This window comes from Cryptomeria japonica, chromosome 8, assembly GCF_030272615.1.
Source record: "Cryptomeria japonica chromosome 8, Sugi_1.0, whole genome shotgun sequence".
In the NCBI taxonomy this organism is placed as follows: domain Eukaryota; kingdom Viridiplantae; phylum Streptophyta; class Pinopsida; order Cupressales; family Cupressaceae; genus Cryptomeria; species Cryptomeria japonica.
Window position 1 is genome coordinate 370,295,387 of NC_081412.1, and position 24,166 is coordinate 370,319,552.

A 24,166-nucleotide genomic window follows, 5' to 3' on the forward strand; every position below is an offset into this window, starting at 1 on the left:
TGCCAAAGCAATGCAAAACCAAATATAATCAGTTCATAGAACTTATTACAAATATCAATTGTTATAACCAAATTTATCCAATCTACTCCCCCTGAGAAGTAGCTCTCCTTCATCAAAGTCGGAAAAAGATTTCTCTGTTAATTCTGCCAGTCTGATGCCATGCTCCAACTGTCTAAGTCTCTACCGGTGAGGGTATAACTCCAAGCTGATCTCTGAGATATTCAAAAGTTTCCTTAGGCAAAGGCTTAGTAAAGATATCTGCAATCTTCTCTTTAGTGTTCACTTAAACCAATTTCACTTATTTTTCTTCAACATTCTCTTTTAGAAAATTGAATTTGATAGAAACATGTTTAGTTTTAGAGTGAAATACCAGATTCTTTGATATATCAATTGCTGCCATATTATCACAGTAAATGATTATAGGTTCTTTGCATTTTACCTTTATGTCCTTCAACATTTTTTAATCCATAATACCTGTGTACAATTAGTGGCTGCTACAACAGATTCTAATTCTGCTGTTGATAATGATGTGCAACTTTGTTTCTTGTTCAACCATGAAATTAATATACTACCTAGAAAAAATGCTCCGCCGGTGGTGATTTTTCTGCCATCTACATTTCCTGCCCAATTTGCATCTGTGTATGCACATAAATCAAAATTTTCATCTTTAGGATACCATAAACCAAGATTTGTTGTGCCTTGTAGATACCGGAAAATCCTTTTCACTGCTGATTCATGATATTCCTTAGGATTACTCTGAAATATTGAAACAATACATACTGCATTCATAATATCAGGTCTTGTTTATGTCATATATAGTAAACCTCCAATCATAGATTTATATCTTGTTGGATTAACAGGTCTTGATTCATCCTTTAATGATAGTTTATCAGTTGTAGTCATAGGAGTACTTACCCGTTTAGAGTTTTCCATACCAAATTTCTTTAGTAGTTCTTTCAAGTACTCTTATTGATTTATGAATATACCTTTATCAGTTTGTGAAATTTGCAATCCTAAAAATAATTTTATCTCCCCAATCATAGACATTTCAAATTCTTCCTGCATCTTATTAGAAAAGTCTTTACATAGTCCTTCTCCTCCAAAAATGATATCATCAACAAAAAATTCAATAACCAGGATGTCATCATTAGCCACTTTGTAATATAAGTTGTTGTTAGCATTACCTTTAGTGTAACCAAGCTTCAAAAGATATTTGTCCAATCTAGCATACCGAGCTCTAGGAGCTTGCTTCAATCCATATAAAGCTTTCCTTAACCTGCAAACCACATCTTTATCATTTGTCAAAGAAAATCCATCAGGTTGTTCAATGTAAACTTCCTCTTCAAGATCACCATTTAGAAATGCACATTTGACATCCATTTGATATACTTTATAGTTCTTGTGTGCTGCAAAAGCTAGAAATAATCTGACTGCCTCAATTCTAGCTACTGGTGCAAAGGTTTCATTGTAGTCAATTCCTTCTTTCTGTGAATATCCCTTACACACTAATCTTGCTTTGTTTCCGATTACCTTACCATCTTCATTAAGTTTATTTCCGAATACCCATTTAGTTCCAATTACATTTTTGTTTTTAGGCCGTGGAACCAATGTCCATGTGTTATTGTTTTCAATTTTTTCTAATTCATCTTCTATAGCCTTAATCCAATGTATATTATCTTCACATGCCTCATTAATAGTTGCTAGTTCAATTTGAGAAATTAGACATACCTCTTCATTTGTCAGTCTTCCTCTAGTTATTACACCTTGATACTTATTCCCAATTATCTAGCTTTCAGAGTGATTCAATCTTACATACTTGGGTGTATTCACTTGTTGTTGTTCTTCAGTCACTATTGAATTCTCAGATGATGCCGGTGTGACTGGATCAACATTATGTACCGATGTACTCATTGTAGGTTCATTTGTGATTATTTCAACTGCCGGTTCAGAGTCCATAGACCTTCAATTACCTCTAAACTGTTCATCAATCTTCATATTTTCACTCTCAATGATTTTCTGCAATCTCTTATTAAAACATCTATATGCCTTTCTCTTAGATGAATAACCAAAAAATATTCCTTCATCACTTCTAGGATCAAATTTTCCAATATAATCATCTCTCCTAATATAACATTTGCTTCAAAATATTCTGAAATATTTAAGAGTAGGAGTATTACCAAACCATAGTTCATGAGGGGTCTTACTAGTTTCACCTTTGATGTGAACTCTGTTGAATGTGTAAACAACTATATTCACTGCTTCTCTCCAATACACATGAGGTAGGTTTGCTTCTAATATCATGCTTCTAGCTGCATCCAGAATAGTTTTGTTCTTCCTTTGTACAACTCCATTTACTGGGGTGTTCGAGGTGCTAATAGCTATCTCTGATTCCATCCACTTCACAGAATGTATTAAATTTCTTAGATGTGAATTCACCTCCTTGATTTGATCTCAAACATTTGATTTTCTTACCGGTTTCATTCTCTACCATTACCTTAAATAGTTTAAATTTCCCAAAAGCTTATGATTTCTCCCTGAGAAAAGTAACCCAACACATTCTAGAATAATCATCAATGATTAGCATAAAATATCTATCTCCTTGTAAACTTCTAGTTCTTGCTGGACCACATAAATCAGTATGAATTAAGTCAAGAACATTATTGGATTTTTCTGGAATACTCTTGAAAGTTGCTCTAACTTGCTTTCCAAATTGACATTCCTTACATACTAGATTGTGAGGTTTTATAATCTTAGGTAGATCCCTTACTGCCTTAGTAGTACTGATTTTCACAATGCAATCAAAATTTACATGACAAAGTCTTTTATGCCATAACCAACTTTCATCAATATGTGCAATCAAGCATGTCTTCTCATTGTTATTCAAATGAAAGATATTACCTTTAGTCTGATTATCGGTTGCAATTTCCAAACTAGTTCTATTCATGATTTTGTATTTACCATTCTTGAATTGTAACTGAAATCCCTTTTCAACTAATTGACCAACACTCAAAAGATTATCCTTCAAACCTTCAACATAATAAACATTGTCAGTATTGTGCTTACCATCGAAAGATATAGTGCCTTTTCCTCTAATCAAACAAGCTTTATCATTCCCAAATCTTACTAGACCTCCATTGTATTCTTGAAAGGTTAAGAATTTACTTTTATCACCAGTCATATGATGTGAACATCCAGAATCAATGATCCATTCATCCTTTTCTTCAATTTTAGCTACCAGGGCCTGCTCTACCGGTTGAACAATAGGTACCGGTTGATCTTTTGGTATTGCAACAAAAGCCCATCCATTGTCTGTTGGTTCCTCATTAGAATCATCAGTAACTCCTTCATCAACATAGTAACATGATTTGTCTCTATTATTCTTAAATATGTATCTCTGATATTCAGGGTTAGGTTTATATGTTCTTTTAGCTTCTTCTTTCAATCTTGCTTGTCTATAAGGACACCTAGATGCCATATGACCAATTTTATTGTATTTAAAACATTTCAATGGTGCTTTACCTTCATACTTACTTCCAACTAGACCTTTAGGCATTTTCCTTGCAAATAGTGCTTCAAGCTCTTCAAGTTCTTCATTCTGTCTTCTGATTTCTTCAAGTTCTCTAGCATAGAGTGCTTTCCAATCAGATTTTTCAGATGATGATGATGATGCTGCAGATGATGATTCTTTGAAAGCCAAATCTATCTTAATTGTAGCAACAAGACCAAATTCCTCAAGTTCAAAAGTTGAAAGTTTTCCAACCAAGGTATCTCTAGATACTGATGTATTAGGCATTGTTCTAAATTCATTAATAGCAGTTACTTTCATTTTGTATGTCGGTGGCAATGCTCTTAAAAGTTTAGAAACAATTTCATCTTCACTTAAGGATCCTCCACAATATTGTATACCCAAAATAATTTCATTAACTCTTTCCATAAAAGCAGAAATCCTTTCATCTTCTTCCATTTTCAAATTTTCATACCTGACCCAGAAGCATTCCAGTTTTGCAATTTTGATAGTGGTATCACCTTCATTCAGTGTCTCGAATTTATCCCAAATAGCTTTAACAGTAGATCAATCTAATAATCTCATGATTTTCTGATCTGACAATGTGCTCAAAAGTGCTTCTCTTGCTTTGCAATCATTTTCCTAATCTTTAGCCAAGGTAGGTGGATTAGGTTGACTTTGTGTAGGACCAACATAGCCATTCTTTGTAACATCCCATATGTCTTTTCCAATGTAATTAAGATATGTCTCCATTATGATCTTCCATATACCATAGTTAGTTCCATCTAGCTTCACACTGTACTTCCTGAAATAGTTAGTTGCCATAGAATGTCCTCAAGTTGTTAAACTTCTGCAAAAAGAGGACTTAGCTCTGATACCAATTATTAGGACCTAGAGGCAACTGAGAGGGGGGGTGAATCAGTTGTCTATTAATTTCAACCCAATATAACTTAACTAAACTTAATGCATAATATCGGTAAACCAAACGTGATGCTGATAGATAGTTTAACAGTTAATAACAGTACCGGTAAAGTTTAATGCATGAAACAGAAAGACAAATAATATCCACAACACATAACACAAATATTTGTATGTGGAAACCCTGTAAGGGGAAAAACCACGATGGGAAACCTTACCCACAATCAGATGATACTACTGTAGATAGTATGTGTGTACAAATGGGGTCTACACATGTAGAAAGGCCAACTGCTTAGAGCTCACTGCTCAATCACAAATGGGAGTCAAACTGACTACAATTGGATGGTTAGATCCAATGATAATGTACTGCTCAAGATAGCATCTTCATATGCTAGATTCGGTACCAGTTAAGCTCTGATTGTCTTCTTTATACCATCCTTGAATCTTCAAATGATGTTTGCATGTATAGCTCTACTTATATTTGCATATACCTTGTAACAATCCTCTACCACACCTTATCCATAATCTCACAAATGAGATCTTGCATATATACCAAAACCTAAGACCAAATGTGTAGGTCGGCTCACTAAGAATATTACAATTAAATCAATTACAAATGAATTAATATGTGATGTATCATGTTGACTCAATGCATTTACAATAATAACCAATCAATAAGACATCTCTATAGCGTGCCATGCTGATCTGAAATAAATAACGCTTGTCGATCCATAACTTAGACCTATTTGTCGGTAACAACAAATATGCAAACTCGATTAGACCAATAACCAAATCACCAAAACCAAGTGTCCAAACAATGTCTTCAACATAGCCAAGTAATCTCCAGATGATAACAGATCATCCTCAGTGTCGATGAACAATATAACCTATCGGTGAACCAAATACCGGTGACTGTGCATAAGTCACTGAACATGCCGGGGAACATAACAAAAGATCTTTAGTGCTGATAAGTGTTGACAGGTGTTGACATCAATGACAAAACCAATGTTACACATCCATAATACCAACATCTTTGTCTAAGGGGGAGCCTTAGAAATTCTTTTGATTTGGTGTACAATTCTCAACACTTAGTCAATTTTCACGAGTGTTGCCATCAATGACAAAGGGGATATTTTGGCAATTGACACTCATCCCATGGCTTTTGATGGTTTATTATTGGTTTAGGGTTATCATTGATGGAAAATCTTCATGAGTTTCCCATTTGATAATCATGAATCTTGATTTACAGAAGAGGACGTCAATCGGTAGCCAGTTTATCGATATTTCAGGATGAATAGAGCAATTTTGGTCAGGAAGCTTTCTGGTGATTGTGGAGCTATGAATAATGTTTGGGATGATTGGGCCAACATAGAGACATCATTTTATTGTTGTTTTGGTGATCCACATTTATCTTTGGTGATCCGGTCTAGCCGACATATGACTACATGTTACATTAGCAAGCCGACATGGTAAATAATCTATTTTGTGATTGCAGATATATAAGACCCATGTAGATGATCTTTTTGGTAAAGGATATGATTTTATGAGAGACAGTGGTGATCGAGAATACAATTTGGTGCAATTTCACGTGCACATTATTGATCGGGTAGTTGACTGAGACAATGAACAAGGTAGAACAGAGTAAAACAACAAAGGTGATTCAGTCGGTATATTTGGCTCTTAACTGGAACTCATCCAAGAATTGTAGATGCTATTTTAGAGTTCATTTTTCTCTAATTCATCATTTTAATTAATCAATAAGGTAGTGATCCTTCTAGGGTTGTATCCCTTATTGTATTTGAGCAATGAGCTCTAGGCAGTGTGCCTGAGTGCTTGTTGATTCCCCATATTATAATATTATTTTTCTACTGGCCATAGTGGAATAATATTGTGGGTTCAAATCCCACAGTGTTTTTTCCCATTTGGGTTTCCACGTAAAAATCCAGTGTTATGATTTTGTGGTTGATTTTTTTATGTTCCTACATTTCAGTTTTATGTTTATGCTTTTGGTGGCTTAAAGTTAAGTCTAAAAATTTGCTAACCGGTAGATCATTGATTAACCCCCCCTCTCAGTGATCCCTGATTCCAATAGGTTATGGTTTGTGAAGTCCTTGATTTAGATGTCACATACAACATTTTTTTGGGATGTCTATGGATTGACGAGATGAGAGTCGTATCATCAATGTATCAAATTCTCTTATAATGGAGTTGAAGTAACAATAAGAGGTGATCCAAATCCATTCATGTATTGTAATAACCTACGACCAGGATTAGAAATAATAATTTCCATCGATAGAGAAGAAACTCCATCATCAACATATGTGGATCCTGAATCATTAAAACCTTCCACATCAAAGCAAGGTGAGCTTAAAGGATAGTACAAGGACAAAGGCATGGGAGAATATAATTTGAATCAAACCATGTATATCAGACAAATAGTGGATTCTTCTAGCCATTATGAATGACAAAATCCCTCTAAAAAGGTATCCACCATACTATAAAATGGAATCTCACTATATTCTACAAACGGGGTGATATGGAAGAAGAAGATCTCCACAAAATGCTTTATAAAGAACTTGAACAGGAATCTACACGAGATCACATCAAAATACCATGTGAAAAGTATGGCAATTGACTCAAGTTCTTGTAAGAATTTGGATATGATGGAAAGAGTCCTCTTGGATTACAAAAGAAAGGAAGGATTGAACCATTGCAACTAGAGCTAACACTAAAAAATCAACATTCCATAGGACTTGGATTCATACCTCTTAGATTAGGCACATACAATTCTAAAGAAGCATTGCAAATCATAGACTCTAATGATCAACAATAAAAGAAACACTATTCCATAGACTCTAACGAATTGGAATGGGGTTTAGATAAGTCATCTAGTGATTATGAGCTCACCAAAGCATTCAAAAAACCAGAAAAAGAAGAGTTCAATAAAAAATTTAGAGTTGGTCAAGTAACTTTATCAGAGTCTACATCACAAGCAAAGAATGATAGTGGAGATTCATTGATTAAAATATTTTGGGATCTTGAACCCCTAACATCTCAAGGCTATAGGTAAAAACCATGAAGAGTGAAGACTCCCATTGCTGAGTGTCCCTCTAGTGATTTCAATTTGGATTCATCTATGATTGAGGCTGATGAGGAGAGTTCTAGCGATGACCTCGATGATTGCATAGAGGTACTCGAAGACTCTTGTGTCTTTACCCTCACCCTTGTTGATTTTTAGAACATTGATGGCCTTCCTCTCATTCATCCAGAACTCATTGATTGGGACCAGCAAGAGCCTCCACAAGTAGACACTTTTCAAAATGACGAGGTCTTTATTGACTATCTTGGCATAAGAAATGATCTACCTATCGAGGAACATAAATCAAGATACATCATAGAAATTGATAGTGCGACAAATCTTGGAGAGAACGCCAAACCTTCTAGTCGCAAAACTATAAAAAATAAAAACAAATCATGGGTCTTATGTTGAAAACCACATTGTGGTGTTGTTCGACTCTAAAAAACAAAAAAGAAAGGACATATCCAAGGATGAAAAGCTCTCTGAGGCACTCGAGTATGGAAGATATGACACTCTCCCTATGACATCGTATGAAGAGAAGTCATCAATGCTAGTTGAAGAGACTATCAAGACAAATATTGGCATAGAGGAGGTTCCACACAACACACTCTTAGCACAATCTCTGATAGAAAATGAAATATCGAAGTTCATAAGTTCCTTCATAGAGAAACAAATCAATTTTGCATGGTTATATGCCAATATGCCTGGATTGGACCATGATCTAGTAATGCATCATTTGATAGTAACTCCAGGAGCTAAGCCTATAAAATAGAAGTTGAGGAAGATGCATCCATAAGTAGCATTATTAGTCAAGGTAGAGCTAGAGAAATTGATAGATGTGGGATTCATTAGACCAATTGACCACCCCAAATGGATCTTTGATTTAGTACATGTCAGCAAACTTGATCACAGTATCAGAATATGTATAGATTTCAAAGATATCAATAAAGCTTGTCCTAAAGATGATTTCCCGCTATCGAACATTGATTTGATAGTTGATCTTATAGCTGGTCATGCAATGTTATCATTAAGGATAGATTCTTTGGATATAACCAAACCAAAATAGCACTTGAAGACCAACATAAAACAACATTTACTTGTCCTTGGGGTACTTTATGCTGGAATGTTATGCCCTTCAGATTAAAGAATGTGGGTGTTACATATCAAAGAGCAATAATGATAGTCTTTCATGATCTCATGCATGTCATGGTGGAAGATTATCCTGACGACCTCCTAGGAAATTCAATAACAAGAGAAACACATTTTGAATATTCTGTTAGTAGTTTTTGAATATTTGGAAAAATACAAAGTTAGGCTAAATCCTAAGAAATGTGTCTTCGAGGTGACCTCCGAGAAGCTTCTTAGATACATTTTCTCACAAAGATGAATTGAAGAAGATCCACCTAAAGTTAGAGATATATTAGAGATGCCACCACCAAAGAATATTAGTCAACTTCAGTCTCTACAGGGAATACTTCAATCGATACGTAGATTCATCGCACAACTTGCAGATAAATGTCATCCTTTTCAACATCTCCTTCATAAGAATATCAAGTTTATATGGGATGATAAGTGTCAATAGGATTTTCAAATTCTCAAAGAATAGCTTTTGAATCCACCAGTATTGATGCCACCTATTACAAGAAAACCCCTACTACTTTACATATTAGCTATACAAACAACACTAGGGGCACTCTTGGCACAATAGGACAACGAAGGAAAGGAAAGAGTAGTATATTACATCAGTCGTACATTGGTTGGCTATGAGCTTATCTACACACCAATTGAGAGTGCATGTCTTGCTGTGGTTTTTTCCTTATAGAAATTACGACATTACATGCTAACTCATAAAAGAAAGCTCGTTGCAAGGATAGATCTGCTCAAATATCTTCTTAATAAGCAACACTCACTAGCAGATCAACTAAATGGGTTATGATTCTTAGTGAGTTTGACATCAAATATGTGGATAGAAAAGAAATTAAAGGACAAGATATTGCAGATCAACTAGTAGATGCACCTATGATTGATGACACTCCTATTGTTTCAAAATTCCCAGACAAATCCATTCTTACAGCGACGAATGCAAAGCCTTGACAATTATATTTTGATGGTTCATACACACAGTATGACACAGGAGCTAGTATCCTCTTCATCACACCTCAAGGGGACACTATTTATAAGTCATATCAATTGTCATTCCCTTGCAACAATAACATGGTAAAATACGAAGCATTAACAACAGGTCTATGAATTGCAGTTTAGTTGAAGATCTAGGAACTTCATGTTTTTGGGTACTTTTAACTTGTAATTCATCAAGAAAATGATGATTATCAAACTAAAGATGAAAATTTGATGCCATACAAGAAAATGGTGGATGAATTCAAGGAATATTTTCACATAGATAATCTTTGAACAGATTCAATAGGATAATAGTTGAGCTATCGATGCCATGGCTACCATTGCTTCATTGATCGATATGCCTCAAAATGAGACCTTCTATGAGTTCTTGGTTGATAATCTTTTGGTTCCTTCGAATGAAATCACTCCCGCCAAGATCATATGTGTTGTTGTTCTCTATTCCCCTTGGTAAGGTGCCATTTTCACTTACGTCCACGACAATATCCTTCTACCTAACATTTCCAACAATCAATGGCGTACCTTCATTCGTGAATCCTCCTGATATGTCATCTTAGTTGATACCCTTTATCGTTGGGGTCTAGATGGTACTCTTCTTAGACGCTTAGAAAGTGATGAAGCTCAAATTGCATTACACGAGGTTCACAAAGGTATATGTGGTGCTCACTCTAGTGGTCCAACCTTAGCCAAGAAATTGTTGAGGACTGGATATTATTGGCCTACTATGAAAAAAGACTCATATTATTTTGCTAGAAAGTGTAAGAAATGTCAAATTCATGGTGTGTTGACTTGAATTTCATCATCAAAATACTGCCTGCAACATATTAGTTTCACAAAATACAAATGGAAATGCTACAAGAATTCCAAACTCAACCAATGAAACTACATGAAATACATATAAAATAAAAAACACTATTATTACCTTCATGATTTAAGTCTCATTGTGTCCTAACTCCACTATTCCTAGTTGTAGATGGTGTCCTCTCAGACAAGCACTGATAGCTTCCAAGATGGCATATGAAGAATGGACTAATAACTGATACTATGATATGCAATGCTAAATGACTATGCTAAATGATTATGCTATTTGCTTCAAGATTAAAACTCATGGATGCATAAGTTTTCACAAATGATTAGCTTTGAAAAATCATTTGAAGACTAACTCTCTCTCAACTCAAACTCTTGATTTTATAGACCTTGAGAGGATAAGATGATGTGGCCTGGATCAACGGTCATGATCACATCTGCAGATTTGGATGGTTGTGAACAAAGGTGAAGGTTGAGAGAAAGGAGGAAGGAGAAGACAAGTGTCACTCATCTCACCTTGACTGGGTTGTTGACTGAGGGAATCTAGGGATGGTTGGAGAAGATTTAGGCATGAGAGGACAAGTGGACTCAAGTCCTTCCTAAGATGTAGGGGTGTTGGAGAGAATATAGAAGAAGGTTATGAAATATGTGTATGTACACAATATTTCATTAAATTTGGAGGTTAGAGAAGTGTGTGTAAAAAGTGGACATGTATCTGTATCTGAAATACACAACACTTCAATTAAGTCATTAGATGCATGGTTAGTAAATCAATAATCAATGAATGATAAACCATTACAAAGAGACCCATTCCCTTCTAGTAGATGCAAATTTAGTTTTCTCTCAGATTGCTAAGCTATCTAGTGACTAGACAACACCTAAACAAAGGATTTCTAATCTATATGAGCATGGATTTAAGCTAGATGAATGCAAGATTAATCTAACATAATTTAAGCAATATATGAATATTTAAGCTAAATGATTTAAGCAATATGAAATAACTAATATGCAATATCTCAATCAAAATTCTCAATGAACCTAGAGAAAAAACAACATAATAACAATATATTCTCCAGGATTTTTGAATGAGAGATGAGAGCCTGAATTTATAGAAAATTGAGAAAGAAACCAAAGGCTGAGATCAAATGATGATGAGCGGTCAAGATTTTCCAAGAGGAAGCACAATCCAGGTGAATTGATGTGATTGGATGTTTTTCTCAGTTTTAAAGGAAATTGAACTAAAATTAAGATAAACTCAGAAAAAACTGATTTATTCTCTATTTCATTCAATTTTAATATTTAATTGTTTTAATTGCTTTCTTTGAGCTTATTTATCAATTTTTAATTTGTTTTCCAAGATTATCTCCAATTGATTTCTTTTCTCAAATTTTAATTCTTTTTTGGTCAATTAATTCCTTTTTTTATTTGTTTCCTTTTTTGAAGATTTGTGCTCATAATTTCCAATTCCTCTTTCTTGATTTGTTTCCTTTTTTGAAGATTTATGGCAATTTTTATTTATTTTTCAAATTAATTCCTCTTTTTTGATGATTTAGTGGCAAATTGATTTATTTAATTAAATATGAAAAATATATTTAATTAAAATAAATAGGATAATTGTTTAAAAATGATTTACTCATAATGATTTAATTAATTAAATAAATATTTAATTAATATTGGTTAATTAATTTTGCCATGTGACATTTGATGATTAAAGAATTAATTGTGTGCTCAAGATTTATTTAATTGCCTTTGGTTAGGACCTTGGTGACGTTGTCGAGATTAGGGACTCATGGTTTAGATGACCATTTTTAGGGTATTACATTTGCCCCTCTTTGAATCAATGTGCAAGCAATGCGTTGGTTCAAAGAATAGTTGATGTCTAGGAGATACCAGTTCTTAACTTGATTGATCACGAACCAAATGAAGAGCGAGGTGTTTAGCTTGTTTTGAAGCGATGAAGCTGAACAAAGTTAATTAAAGCGATACTGATCCCAAACTTGATTGAACTAGGAACGATAGAGAGTAAAGATACTGAACTTGAACTTGATTGATCAAGAAGCAGATCTTACTGATCTAGAACTTGATTGATCTAGACACAGTGAGCGAAGATAAAATCGATCTTGAACTTGATTGATCAAGATATGATGAGCGAAGATAAACTATCCAGCTTGATTCAATGCAATGAAACTGAACGCCTGCTTAGATTGAGCATGATCAAAGATACTCTTTAAACCCTTGATTGAGTTTAAATGAATAATCAGCTTGATGAAAAGCGAGTTGATTAATGTTAAGAGGCTAATTCAGACGAAGATAAATATCAGCTTGATTTGAAGTGATGAAACTGATATGCCCCTAGAGATTGATTTGATGAAGCTTAGCTGCTTGAAGATTTGAAAATTTTCTTGACATTTGAAGATGTGAGGTCATAAGGTCATGAGTATGCCCCCTTGAGAGCGAAATCGAAAGATGGCGAGGGTTGTGCGGTGATTTTAAGCAATTTTTTTGAGCGATTATGTTAGTTGAGCACAAAGATTAATGTTGAAGATTAAAATCAGAGTTAATATGAGAATTAAATTGAGATTGAGCGTTGATTAATGATAAATTGAGCACAAATTGAAGAAGAGAATGAGCAGTTGATGAAAGCGCTAAGTGGTCAACATCGTGAAATTTTGATGAGAGAATTAACGTCATATTTCGATTTCGATCCCAAAAATGGACTTAGGACAGTCGATTTTCGAGTTCTTGATTTGATTTCATCATACTTGTGTTGATTGATTATGAGATGTTGTTCTATATGCTTTATTCTATATGTATGCATATCTTTTCAGTATAGATAAATGAATGCAAATGGAGAATGGGTGTTTATTTTTGTTTCTTTTTATGCAAATAAATGATGATGCAAATAAATGAGGAGAATGAGTAACTAGTAATGCAAATGTTTATTTTTCTTCATGCAATAATATGAATGCAAATAAGTATAAAATGAAATGTATGGGTCTATAGAAGATGCTCATGTATGCAGCAAACATCTCAATACACAAGTACTCGATCAGAGAAATGATGATGAAAAAGAGACCACTTAGCTGAGAAATGATGAAGCTTCCAACTCTCATTCAGAAGATAAAGAGAGCATTGTTATTATACTGAAATCACTCTAAATTCACAAAATGCAAAATGAAATGCAAAATGAAATGCAAAATAAGATGCACAATGAAATGCAACCTAAACCTAGTCACTAGATTTGAAATGCTTAAGTTTCATCACTGAGCATTTTACAACCACAACAGGAAGATTAGAGTTCCTTTCTTTGCATATGCAATATGAATTATCTTGTCCGCAATGACCCTTTGTTCATTCATATTCTTGGATAGATTACACATGCATCTAGATTGCACATTAAAGAAATCCCCTCAAAATAGACAAAGAAATGACTCCAGCCTCCCTGTAGCATACAAATTGGTGGAGTTGAGGTATGTGTGGCGATTTCACCTTGATGTGAAGGCTTTTATCACAGACACCCAGCTAATTAGATATTTCCAGATCATCGAAATCATTCCTACAAGAAGGAAACAAAGAAAATATTATGCCCCCAATCCTTGCTCCTCTTAGTCAAGATAGACCTCCTCGAGTTACTTAGAGGGATAATAATCGAAAACCAATATAAAAGACAACACACAAAGAAAGTTTCCATGCATAGCTCAAACTGTTTAGTGATTGTTTTCAGTAATGTTGTTTTGCTTGTGTACTCAGTGATAAAACTCTTCAGTAGTCAGGAGATAGGTGACTGACTCAGAGTGGACCACCAGGTTTTATTGACATAAGGATGACTTGGTCGATACTGCTTAGGACATGTAATGTGCTCTGTTGATTATCCTAAGACTAGAACATTAATTAGTTTCAAGCCATGAGGGTTCCAACGAACCAGGATCGGATGTCACAAAAGTGACTGAAATATGTACAGGCGAAAGCAATTATGCAGCATTTCAGTACAAGAGATAAGACCAACTTGGACAAAATCCAATAGCCATACTGATCTATGTCATTGTTTTGATTTGATCTTTGATAGGAATGTCTGGTTTCAAAGAGTAAGTACCTCGTATAGGACCAATTTGTCTGGTTTCGAGTGTACCTTTCCTTGTATAAGATATGTTGATGTTTGATAGAGTTTGATAGATTGATTAACAAGACATGCGATAAGTTTGATTGCAGACCTTAAGAGTTTGTATGTGGTTGATTTGGTTTGAAGGATAGTCTATGCTTTCTTGCTTTGATTTTGTTAGTTTTTTTTTTTTAAGGATTTTGTTCAGGATATTTTATGATTTTTAGGAGTTTATTTAGGACATTTTATGGTTGTTTAGGAGTTTTTTCAGGACTTTTTATGATTTTTTAGGATTTTGAGTACATGAATGGATAAGTGAATGATGGTGGATGCTTTCAAGAGCTATCTCACAATGTTAATTCAGCACAGGGACTAGATATAGCAATGTACAACAAGGATTTTAGTGATGTAAAGCAAGGATATAGCACATCAAAGCAAGGATGGTCCAAAGAAGTGGCCATGCCAAGAGGTTTGTGGAAAGCATTCTTTTGAATTTTATCCATAGTGTTGATCAAGATCAAGGGATAGATTTGGATAGGAGGCAGATAGGATAAGCAAGATCAAAAGGGAGTAGTGAAGGATGTAAGCGAGCAATGGAGAGGAGCTAAAGGGTCTAGATCAAGTGTAATATATAGGACACATGAAGCCTTGAAAGATCCTTAACCTTGTCAAGATCAAAGGTGGAAAAGGGATATGAATGTAGATAGAGTGAACGAGGGATAATGGAGGGTGAAGGATAATGGAGGAAGAAGGATAATAGATGGATGTACATGGATGGAACTTGCCCCCAGTGTAAAGTACAAAAGGATAATGGATTACACATGATGTCTGTTTGCTAGGTTTTCATCATGGTACTTGCCCAAGGCACCACAAGAAGTGGTTTTCACACAATGACAAATTTATTTCTCTTTACTTTTTTTTCTATTTTTTTTTTTTTTTTGGAAGATAATGGAGGCATGATAGGGGATGGAAGAAGGACACCATTGTCATGCTTCTTTGGATGGTACCCTTAGAATATGAGTTGCAATAGACCATGGCTATGAAGGTATGCTCAAAGATGTTGGCCGGATAATGAAATGAAACTAGGGCAAGGATTTATGCAAAGGATTGGATAAGAGGGATGGAAGGGTGAAAAAGAGGTGTTGGATAATGGATGGGATGTTGGAAGAATTGTGTATGGATAGATGGAAATGCTGGAAAGATCAACATTGGCACATGCCTTGAGGAATGGTGGACATATGGAGGAGAAGTGAATCTTAGATTTTGAGATTTGGATGGAGGAAAGGTTACAGATTTTGGAGCATAAGAGCCAAAAATGGATGAAGGAGGTGATGGAGGAATAGAATCGGAAGGTTTGGATGGAGGAACAACAATTTTGGATGGCAATTTTGATTTTTCTTTAGACTGTTGTGCTTCAAGAAGCCTCTTAGGGATCCACATGGTTTTTGATTTTTCATGCTTTTGTAGTTCCTTAGAGCGCATTGCTTATATAAGTTCCTTAGGAACCCATATAACTTTTGACTTTGCTTCTTTCTTTGTGGGCCTTTGTGGCGTTTTGTATTTTTCTTTTTCTTTTTGGATCATATTTTTCTTTGTTTTGACATGTCGATTAGACGGGACATGTTGATCCTTGAATACATGTGGATTACTTGACTTATGACTTTTATGCTTGGCATCCAAATTTATTGGAGAAGGAAAAGAATGTATGAATGGATAGGAATGATATGGAGGTATTTTAGATGGATGGAAGGTACTTGAAGATGTGTGCCTTTGTTGATCCCGCATAAGGGATGGAGGGATATAGGGACCTAAAATCGATGGAAGCGATGATGGGGAAAGCATATATTTGGATTTAACTGGAGAAATGTAGTATTTATGAGAGATACCAACATCTTGGGAAATGTCCTTGAGGCCATGACCTTTAACATTTTCTTTAATATGAAGGGGTTCTTTCTTGTGGAGATTTACCCCTTTACCTTTATAAATATTTCGACTTGTAGGATACACTTTGCTTTGGAAAGAAGGCACGAGACCATTATGAGGTGGAAGTGGAATGTAGGGAATGATAGGATCATGAGAGGGACTTGTAGGCATGATGGATCCTTGAGGTGAACATGAAGGATTATGACAAGGGAATAAAGGGATATTTTGATCTTGACATGGAAGAGGACCATTGGATAGAGTAGGAAGGGTGTTTAACTCTTCATTTTGAATAGGATCATTTGAAAAGATGGTAGAGGCATCATGATCTTGCTTAGGAAGTGGATTAGGAATGGGATTTGGAAGGATTCTTTTCTCTTGAGATGGAAGGAGTTCATCTTGGAAGAAATGGAAAGGTATAAAGGGATCATCATGGGATTCTATGGAGGTGGGATCTTTTTCAATCATTAGATGGGATTGAGGAGTTTTGGTGTCTTGATCTTGATTTATGATAGGACTTGTTTCTTCATTTTTTAGATTATCCTCTTGACATGGAGTCACTTATAAAGAAGGGGTAATATTGTTGATATGCATGGAGGATTCTTGGAAGGTGTTCATGTTTTGGCATGTTGGGGAATCATTTTGAGTGGGACTCTCTGGAGTGGGTACATTTGGAATTGGAGTGCATGGTGGCATAGGATCTAGGATTTTTAAATCTTTATAGGAACTTGTATCAATATTGGGATTAACTTGGATTTCCATAGGAGATAGCTCTTGAAGGTAAACATGGGAAGTTTCACTGTTTGAAGGAGATGGTATGGATTGTTGGTGAGACATTTTAGGAGATGAAGGCATCATGAAAGGGATGGAGGCCACATATGGAGCGTTTCTAGACATAGGTTCATGATTTTGATCCTTCTTAGAAGTAGTTCCTTCTTTTTCTTTCGATCAGTCATTAGGATCTTCAATTTCAATGACACCATTATCAATGAGATCTTGAATCTTATGTTTTAATTCCATGCATTTCGAAGTCTTATGTTCATTTTGTCTATGATATGCACAATAATTACTCACAAATTCACATCCCCATGTGGTCTTTTTAGGCAATATGATAAGATTATGCTCAAGAAGCTCTTTCAAAGTTGACTCAATAGATTTCCCCAAAGTGTAAACTATCTATCTAGAGGATATTTGGAGAAAATGTCTTTATGTCTTGGGGAAGGTGTCTTGTGAGCTTTTTTGAGATTTGGCTTTTGATTTTCAATTATTTGTAGGCTTTTGATTGTCAAATCATATAATCGTTTTAGCATTCCTTGAAGTTTATCACTCTTGATATCATGCATTTGTTTTTCAAATGGATTCATTGATTTATTTTATTGGAATTTCATGTCATATATTTCTTTCTTGATATCTTGAAGCCTTTGAGCCAAGGTAGCCATGGAAATTGGAGCTAAGGGAGCCATGGGCTTCTTACTTTTGTCAAAATTTTTAGAAGAGCTTATGGTTTGAATAGGCATTTACAATTGATAGGACCGAGAGCTAGATGTGTTGCAGAAGTCAAGATCAAATTGTAGCTAGTTGTTCGTTTAACGTAGTGATTGAGTGAAGTAACTAAGATCTGGTGTGGTTTCAGGAATGATCTATCCCGTGTAAGATGTTATCTAAGTTAAATTAGGTTTGATAAGATGTTGTTTGAACTAGCTGAGAGATGGTCGACAAAGAATTCAAGATCAAATTGTAGCTAGTTGTTTGTTTAACATAGTGATTGAGTGAAGTAACTAAGATCTAGTCTGGTTTAAGGAATGATCTACCCTGTGTAAGATGTTATCTAAGTTAACTTAGGTTTGATAAGATGTTTGAACTAGTTGAGAGATGATCGACAAAATCATGCAACACAACGACATGGGTACACTATCAAGACTATTTATGCTCAGGAGGATGATAACTAGTTTTATGCTCGTTGTAGACTGGTTTAGGAAATTTTGACTGTTTGGGGCTGATAAAATCAGGAATTTGTATGACAGAGGATTGGACAGAGATGAGATTCTGATAGATAGAGTTTCAATGACTGACAAAGACTAGTTTTTGATAAGGACTAAGTTTTTCATATTTGACAGAGACCGATTTTGGACACAGACAGTTTATCACCGGTTTGTTGATTTATTTTCTCCAGTTTTAGTATTTCAGTTTCAGTTTCAGGAATGAAAACATAGAAAACATACAAGATATATAATAATTGAATCACAGTATGCTAACCCTACTGAAGTTGGCTTAGAGAAGAAAACCTTTGCTTGCTGACTTAGGTACACACCCAATAGCTAATCTGAATACGACCGCTGAGTCTCACGCAATGGATTATCAACGTCGTATTATCTGACTCCAAATGCTAATGGGGGAACGATATGGCAAGTGTATTGGGAGAGTTACTATCTCTCTTGCACAAAGATTATCCCCCTTTCAGAGGTGAATCAGGTAGCTTCTATCTTATAGTTATTAGTTAGGAATTCTGTTTGAAATTACCCCTTGAAGTTGTTGGTATTATGGATGTGTGGCACTGGTTTTGTCATTGATGTCAATGCTTGTCAACACTTATCAGCACTTGGAGATTCTTGGTTATGTTCACCGGCATGTTCAGTAACTCATGCATAGTCACCGGTATCTAGTTCATTGACAGGTTATATTATTCACCGACATAGGATGATCTGTTATCATCTGGAGATTACTTGGTTATGTTGAAGACATGGTTTAGACACTTGGTTTTGCTGATTTGGTTATTGGTCTAATCGAGTTTGCATATTTGCTATTACTGATAAATTGGTCTAGGTTATGGACCGACAAGCGTTATCTATTCTAGATTAGCACGACACACTATGAAGATGATTTGTTATTATTGTAAATGCATTGAGCCGACATGATGCATCGTACATTAATTCATTTGTAATTGATTTTATTGTAATATCTTTAGTGAGCCGACCTACACATTTGGTCTTAGGTTTTGGTATATATGTAAGATCTCATTTGTGAGATTAGTGTGTGAGTGGAAGAGGAATATAATAAGGTATATGCGAATATAAGAAGACCTATACACGTAGACATCATTTGAAGATTCAAGGAAGGTATGAAGAAGACAATCAGAGCTTAATCAGTACTGAATCCAACATATGAAGATGCTATTTTGAGCAGTACATTATTATTGGATTTAACCATCCAATTGTAGGAAGTGTGACTCCTATTTTGTGATTGAGCAGTGAGCTCTAGGCAGTTGGCCTTTCTGCATGTGCAGACCCTATTTGTACACACATACTATCTGCAGTAGTATCATCTGATTGTGGGTAAGGTTTCCCACCGTGGTTTTTCCCCTTACAGGGTTTCCACGTACAAATATATGTGTTATGTGTTGTGGATGTTATTTGTCTTTTGTTTCATGCATTAAACCTTATCGATACTGTTATTAATTGTCAAACTGTCTACCGACATTAAGTTTGGTTTACCGGTATTATGCACTAAGTTTGGTTAAGTTATATTTGGGTTGAATTTAATAGACAACTAATTCACCCCCCCCTCAGCTGCCTTCGGGTCCTAACAGAAGTCATGCAAGCATGATTGAGGCCTATAGCCCGATGAGTTACTGAAACAAGTTGTAGTCATGTAAACATGGTTGAGACCGCAATGCCGTACAAAATGTTCGATATGAGAGATCTCAAAGAGAAAACTCAAATAATCCCATCCTCTGAGACTTTAATCACCAGAGGCCTATTTATTACAGTGAGTTGGAATGCTCAGGCCCAGCTGTACTCACTTGGATTGTTCTCACAGGGTGATTACTTTTTCCCACTGTGGCAGGCCCGCTAAAGGTACACAAATCTCAAAACTTAGAAAAAAGCTTCGAGGGTCTAGATTTTTGATTGTCTGTAAAAGAAAAGAGCATACTCTCCTACCTCTCAGATTTTTTTGAAAACACAAAAGATAGATTTGTTCTTTAACCAAATAGCAATTTTAGTGCCTAAAAAATAATTTAAAGAATACACGATGTTTGGTCGATTCTCTTTAGGCAACCTGCAAAACCAATGTATCAGTAGTCATGTTATTTTTTTTATTCTTTGACAATCGTATGTTTGATTGATAAATTGTTTGTCAAGTGAACCTGCAAACATTAAAAGCCCAAAATTAGTTGCCAAAATAACATAAAAAAAATCATCAAAAGAAAATTCTAGCATGCAAACTGTAAATTAAACTAATCTAACAAGAATTTCCATTTTTTATGACTATCATAGTTATGATAGTTTTGATAGTACCGCACTCTATCGTTTATACCTTTTCAAGAAAAGATAATTCAGAAAATCTCTTTGGTGTAAATGTGGAAAACTGGGTTTTACAGAACATATTAAAATATTATTTAGATCCAATGGTTCAATAAAATGTTATGCCCTCCGAATAGAGACCAATTTTTACTATCACAGAAGAATAAGTAAAATGATAGTACTGCACTCTGTCATTCCTAACTTTAAAACCATAAATTATTAAGCAAATATCTTTGGTGAAACTGTAGAAAACTTGTTTTTCAACAACATATCAAAAATTAGTTTAGATCCAATGGTTCAATAAAAAGTTATGCCCTCAAAAAAGAGACCATATTTTACTGTCACAGAAGAACAAGCAAAAAGAAAGATTTTTATTTGCAAATTTAACACATGTTTATTAGTTATAAAAACCAAACATTAAATTTGTGTCAAGAAACATTAGAAATCTTGTAGTTGTGGGTTCGAGCCCAATGGTGGGCACCAAAAATGTGGGTGTGAAAAGTGGACCTGTATCTGTATCTGAAATACACAACACTTCAATTAAGTCATTAGATGCATGGTTAGTAAATCAATAATCAATGAATGATAAACCGTTACAAAGAGACCCATTGCCTTCTAGTAGATGCAAATTTAGATTTCTCTCAGATTGCTAAGCTATCCAGTGACTAGACAACACCTAAACGAAGGATTTTTAATCTATATGAGCATGGATTTAAGCTAGATGAATGCAAGATTAATCTAACATGATTTAAGCAATATATGAATATTTAAGCTAAATGATTTAAGCAATATGAAATAACTAATCTGCAATATATCAATGCAAATTCTCAATGAACCTAGAGCAAAAACAACATAATAACAATATATTCTCCAGGATTTTTGAATGAGAGATGAGAGCCTGAATTTATAGAAAATTGAGAAAGAAACCAAAGGCTGAGATCAAATGATGATGAGCAGTCAAGATTTTCCAAGAGAAAGCACAATCCAGGTGAATTGATGTGATTGGATGTTTTTCTCAGTTTTAAAGGAAATTAAACTAAAATTAAGATAAAATCAGAAAAAAAAACTGATTTATTCTCTATTTCATTCAATTTTAATATTTAATTGTTTTAATTGCTTTCTTTGAGATTATTTATCAATTTTTAATTTGTTTTCCAAGATTATCTCCAATTGATTTCTTTTCTCAAATTTTAATTCTTTTTTGGTCAATTAATTTCTTTTTTTATTTGTTTCCTTTTTTGAAGATTTGTGCTCATGATTTCCAATTCCTCTTTCTTGATTTGTTTCCTTTTTTGAAGATTTATGGTAATTTTTTTATTTATTTTTCAAATTAATTCCCCTTTTTTGATGATTTAATGGCAAATTGATCTATTTAATTAAGTATGCAAAAGATATTTAATTGAAATAAATAAGATAATTGTTTAAAAATGATTTACTTGGAATGATTTAAATAATTAAATAAATATTTAATTAATATTAGTTGATTAATTTTTCCATGTGACATTTGATGATTAAAGAATTAATTGTGTACTCAAGATTTATTTAACTGCCTTTGGTTAGGACCTTGGTGACGTTGTCGAGATTAGGGGTTCATGGTTTAGATGACCATTTTTTGGGTATTACAAGAGATAAGTGGCTAATAAATGATTTATATATTTTATTTTGTTGAATTAATTTAGCCACATGATGAATGAGTTGGCAAAGGAAAGATGAAGTGGAGATGGAAGGATGAGTTGGATAAGGGATTAAATAATTTAGAATTATTTAATATTTGAGACTATAGGATAGAAGAATAACCATTAGATATTAGATATTCAAATGATTGAAGGAAATAATTAAATATTAGATATTTAATTAATTGATCAGAAGAATAATTAAATATTAGATAATAAAATATTTCAATTAAATTAAATAATAGAAAGACATGAAATGAATTAAATAAATTAATCTCTTTAAATTAACATTTTAATAGAAGAATAAATATTAAATAAATATAAAATATTTATTTAATCGCTCATAGCCATTTTTATGTTTATACATTTTGCCCCTCTTTGAAATGTTGTCAAGACAACATTGTTTCAAAGATTAAATCAAGTCTTGATAGTGTGCCTGATGGAGATTAAAATCCTGATTGTGTGCCCCAGATACTGATTTTTGGATATTGATTTGATGATGATGCCCCCTCGAGAGATCATTTGTGCGTTAAAGGCATGGATGATCTCTCAATAGAAGAAGAATGTTATATGAAAGATAGATGAGTGAATAGATTGCAGATGGATTAGATGAATTAGACTGATAAGATTGATTGGATTGAGATCTAGTCTGGTTTCAAGAAGGACACATCCTGTATAAGACAAAAGATAAACAAAACATCTAGTTTCAAGAAAGATACATCCTGTATAAGACATGATAGATGATCAAAATGTCTAGTTTTAGGAAAGATACATCCTATATAAGACATGATAGATGATATTTGAATGAATGATGAAGATATTAAATTGAAGAATGATTCCATTAGATGATGATGCTAGTGTAGGTGTTGCAGGTGATCCAAGTGTTAGACCCACATGCTTGAGAGGCAGTCATGATTCTTGACTTGATTTGTATTGATGAGGCACTTGCATTTTTGATCCGATATCATTGTATACTTGGACTTTTTATTGCTTTATGATGATCTATATGCAGACATATGATGATCTTTATTATTCATGTTACTCTATATGATGATGATCTATATGCATTGATTATATGGATGATGTTATGATCTTTTCTCTTCATTGTGATGATGCTTTATATGATGATGCAATGATGAATGCTTTTGATTTTTGAAGTTGATGACCTTGGATGCAAATGAAAATGATGTGAAAATGCAATTTTTTATATTTTAAATGCAAATAATGAATAGGAATGCTATGTAAATAATCAACCCTATAATGATAAATTCTTATAATGATGAATGAATCTAAGTGTAAAAGATGCAACTAAATGACCTTAATAGATAAAAAGAACTAAAATGAGAATGATCCTAATGCAAATTATAATGATTATTACTACATGATTAATGAAATGCACTTAATTGAATGCAAACTAATGCAATGATTTAAATGCAACTAAATGAAATGGATGATGATTAAAATGATTCTAAAAATGAATGCACCTATAATGATCAAATGCAAATTGCTTTTTTGTTTTGTTTGTCCAAGTATACTCAATCTTTATTCATGACCGTTGATCTGTGAATGAAATGAAATGCTTACAATACAACTAACATTGAATGCTTATAATGCAAATGAATAATGAGCTAATGAAATGATCTAACTAAAAATGATACTGCCATTCTTCATATGTTATCTTGTAACAGTGCTTGATTTCATCATTGAGCTTTAAAATGTTGTAAGAGA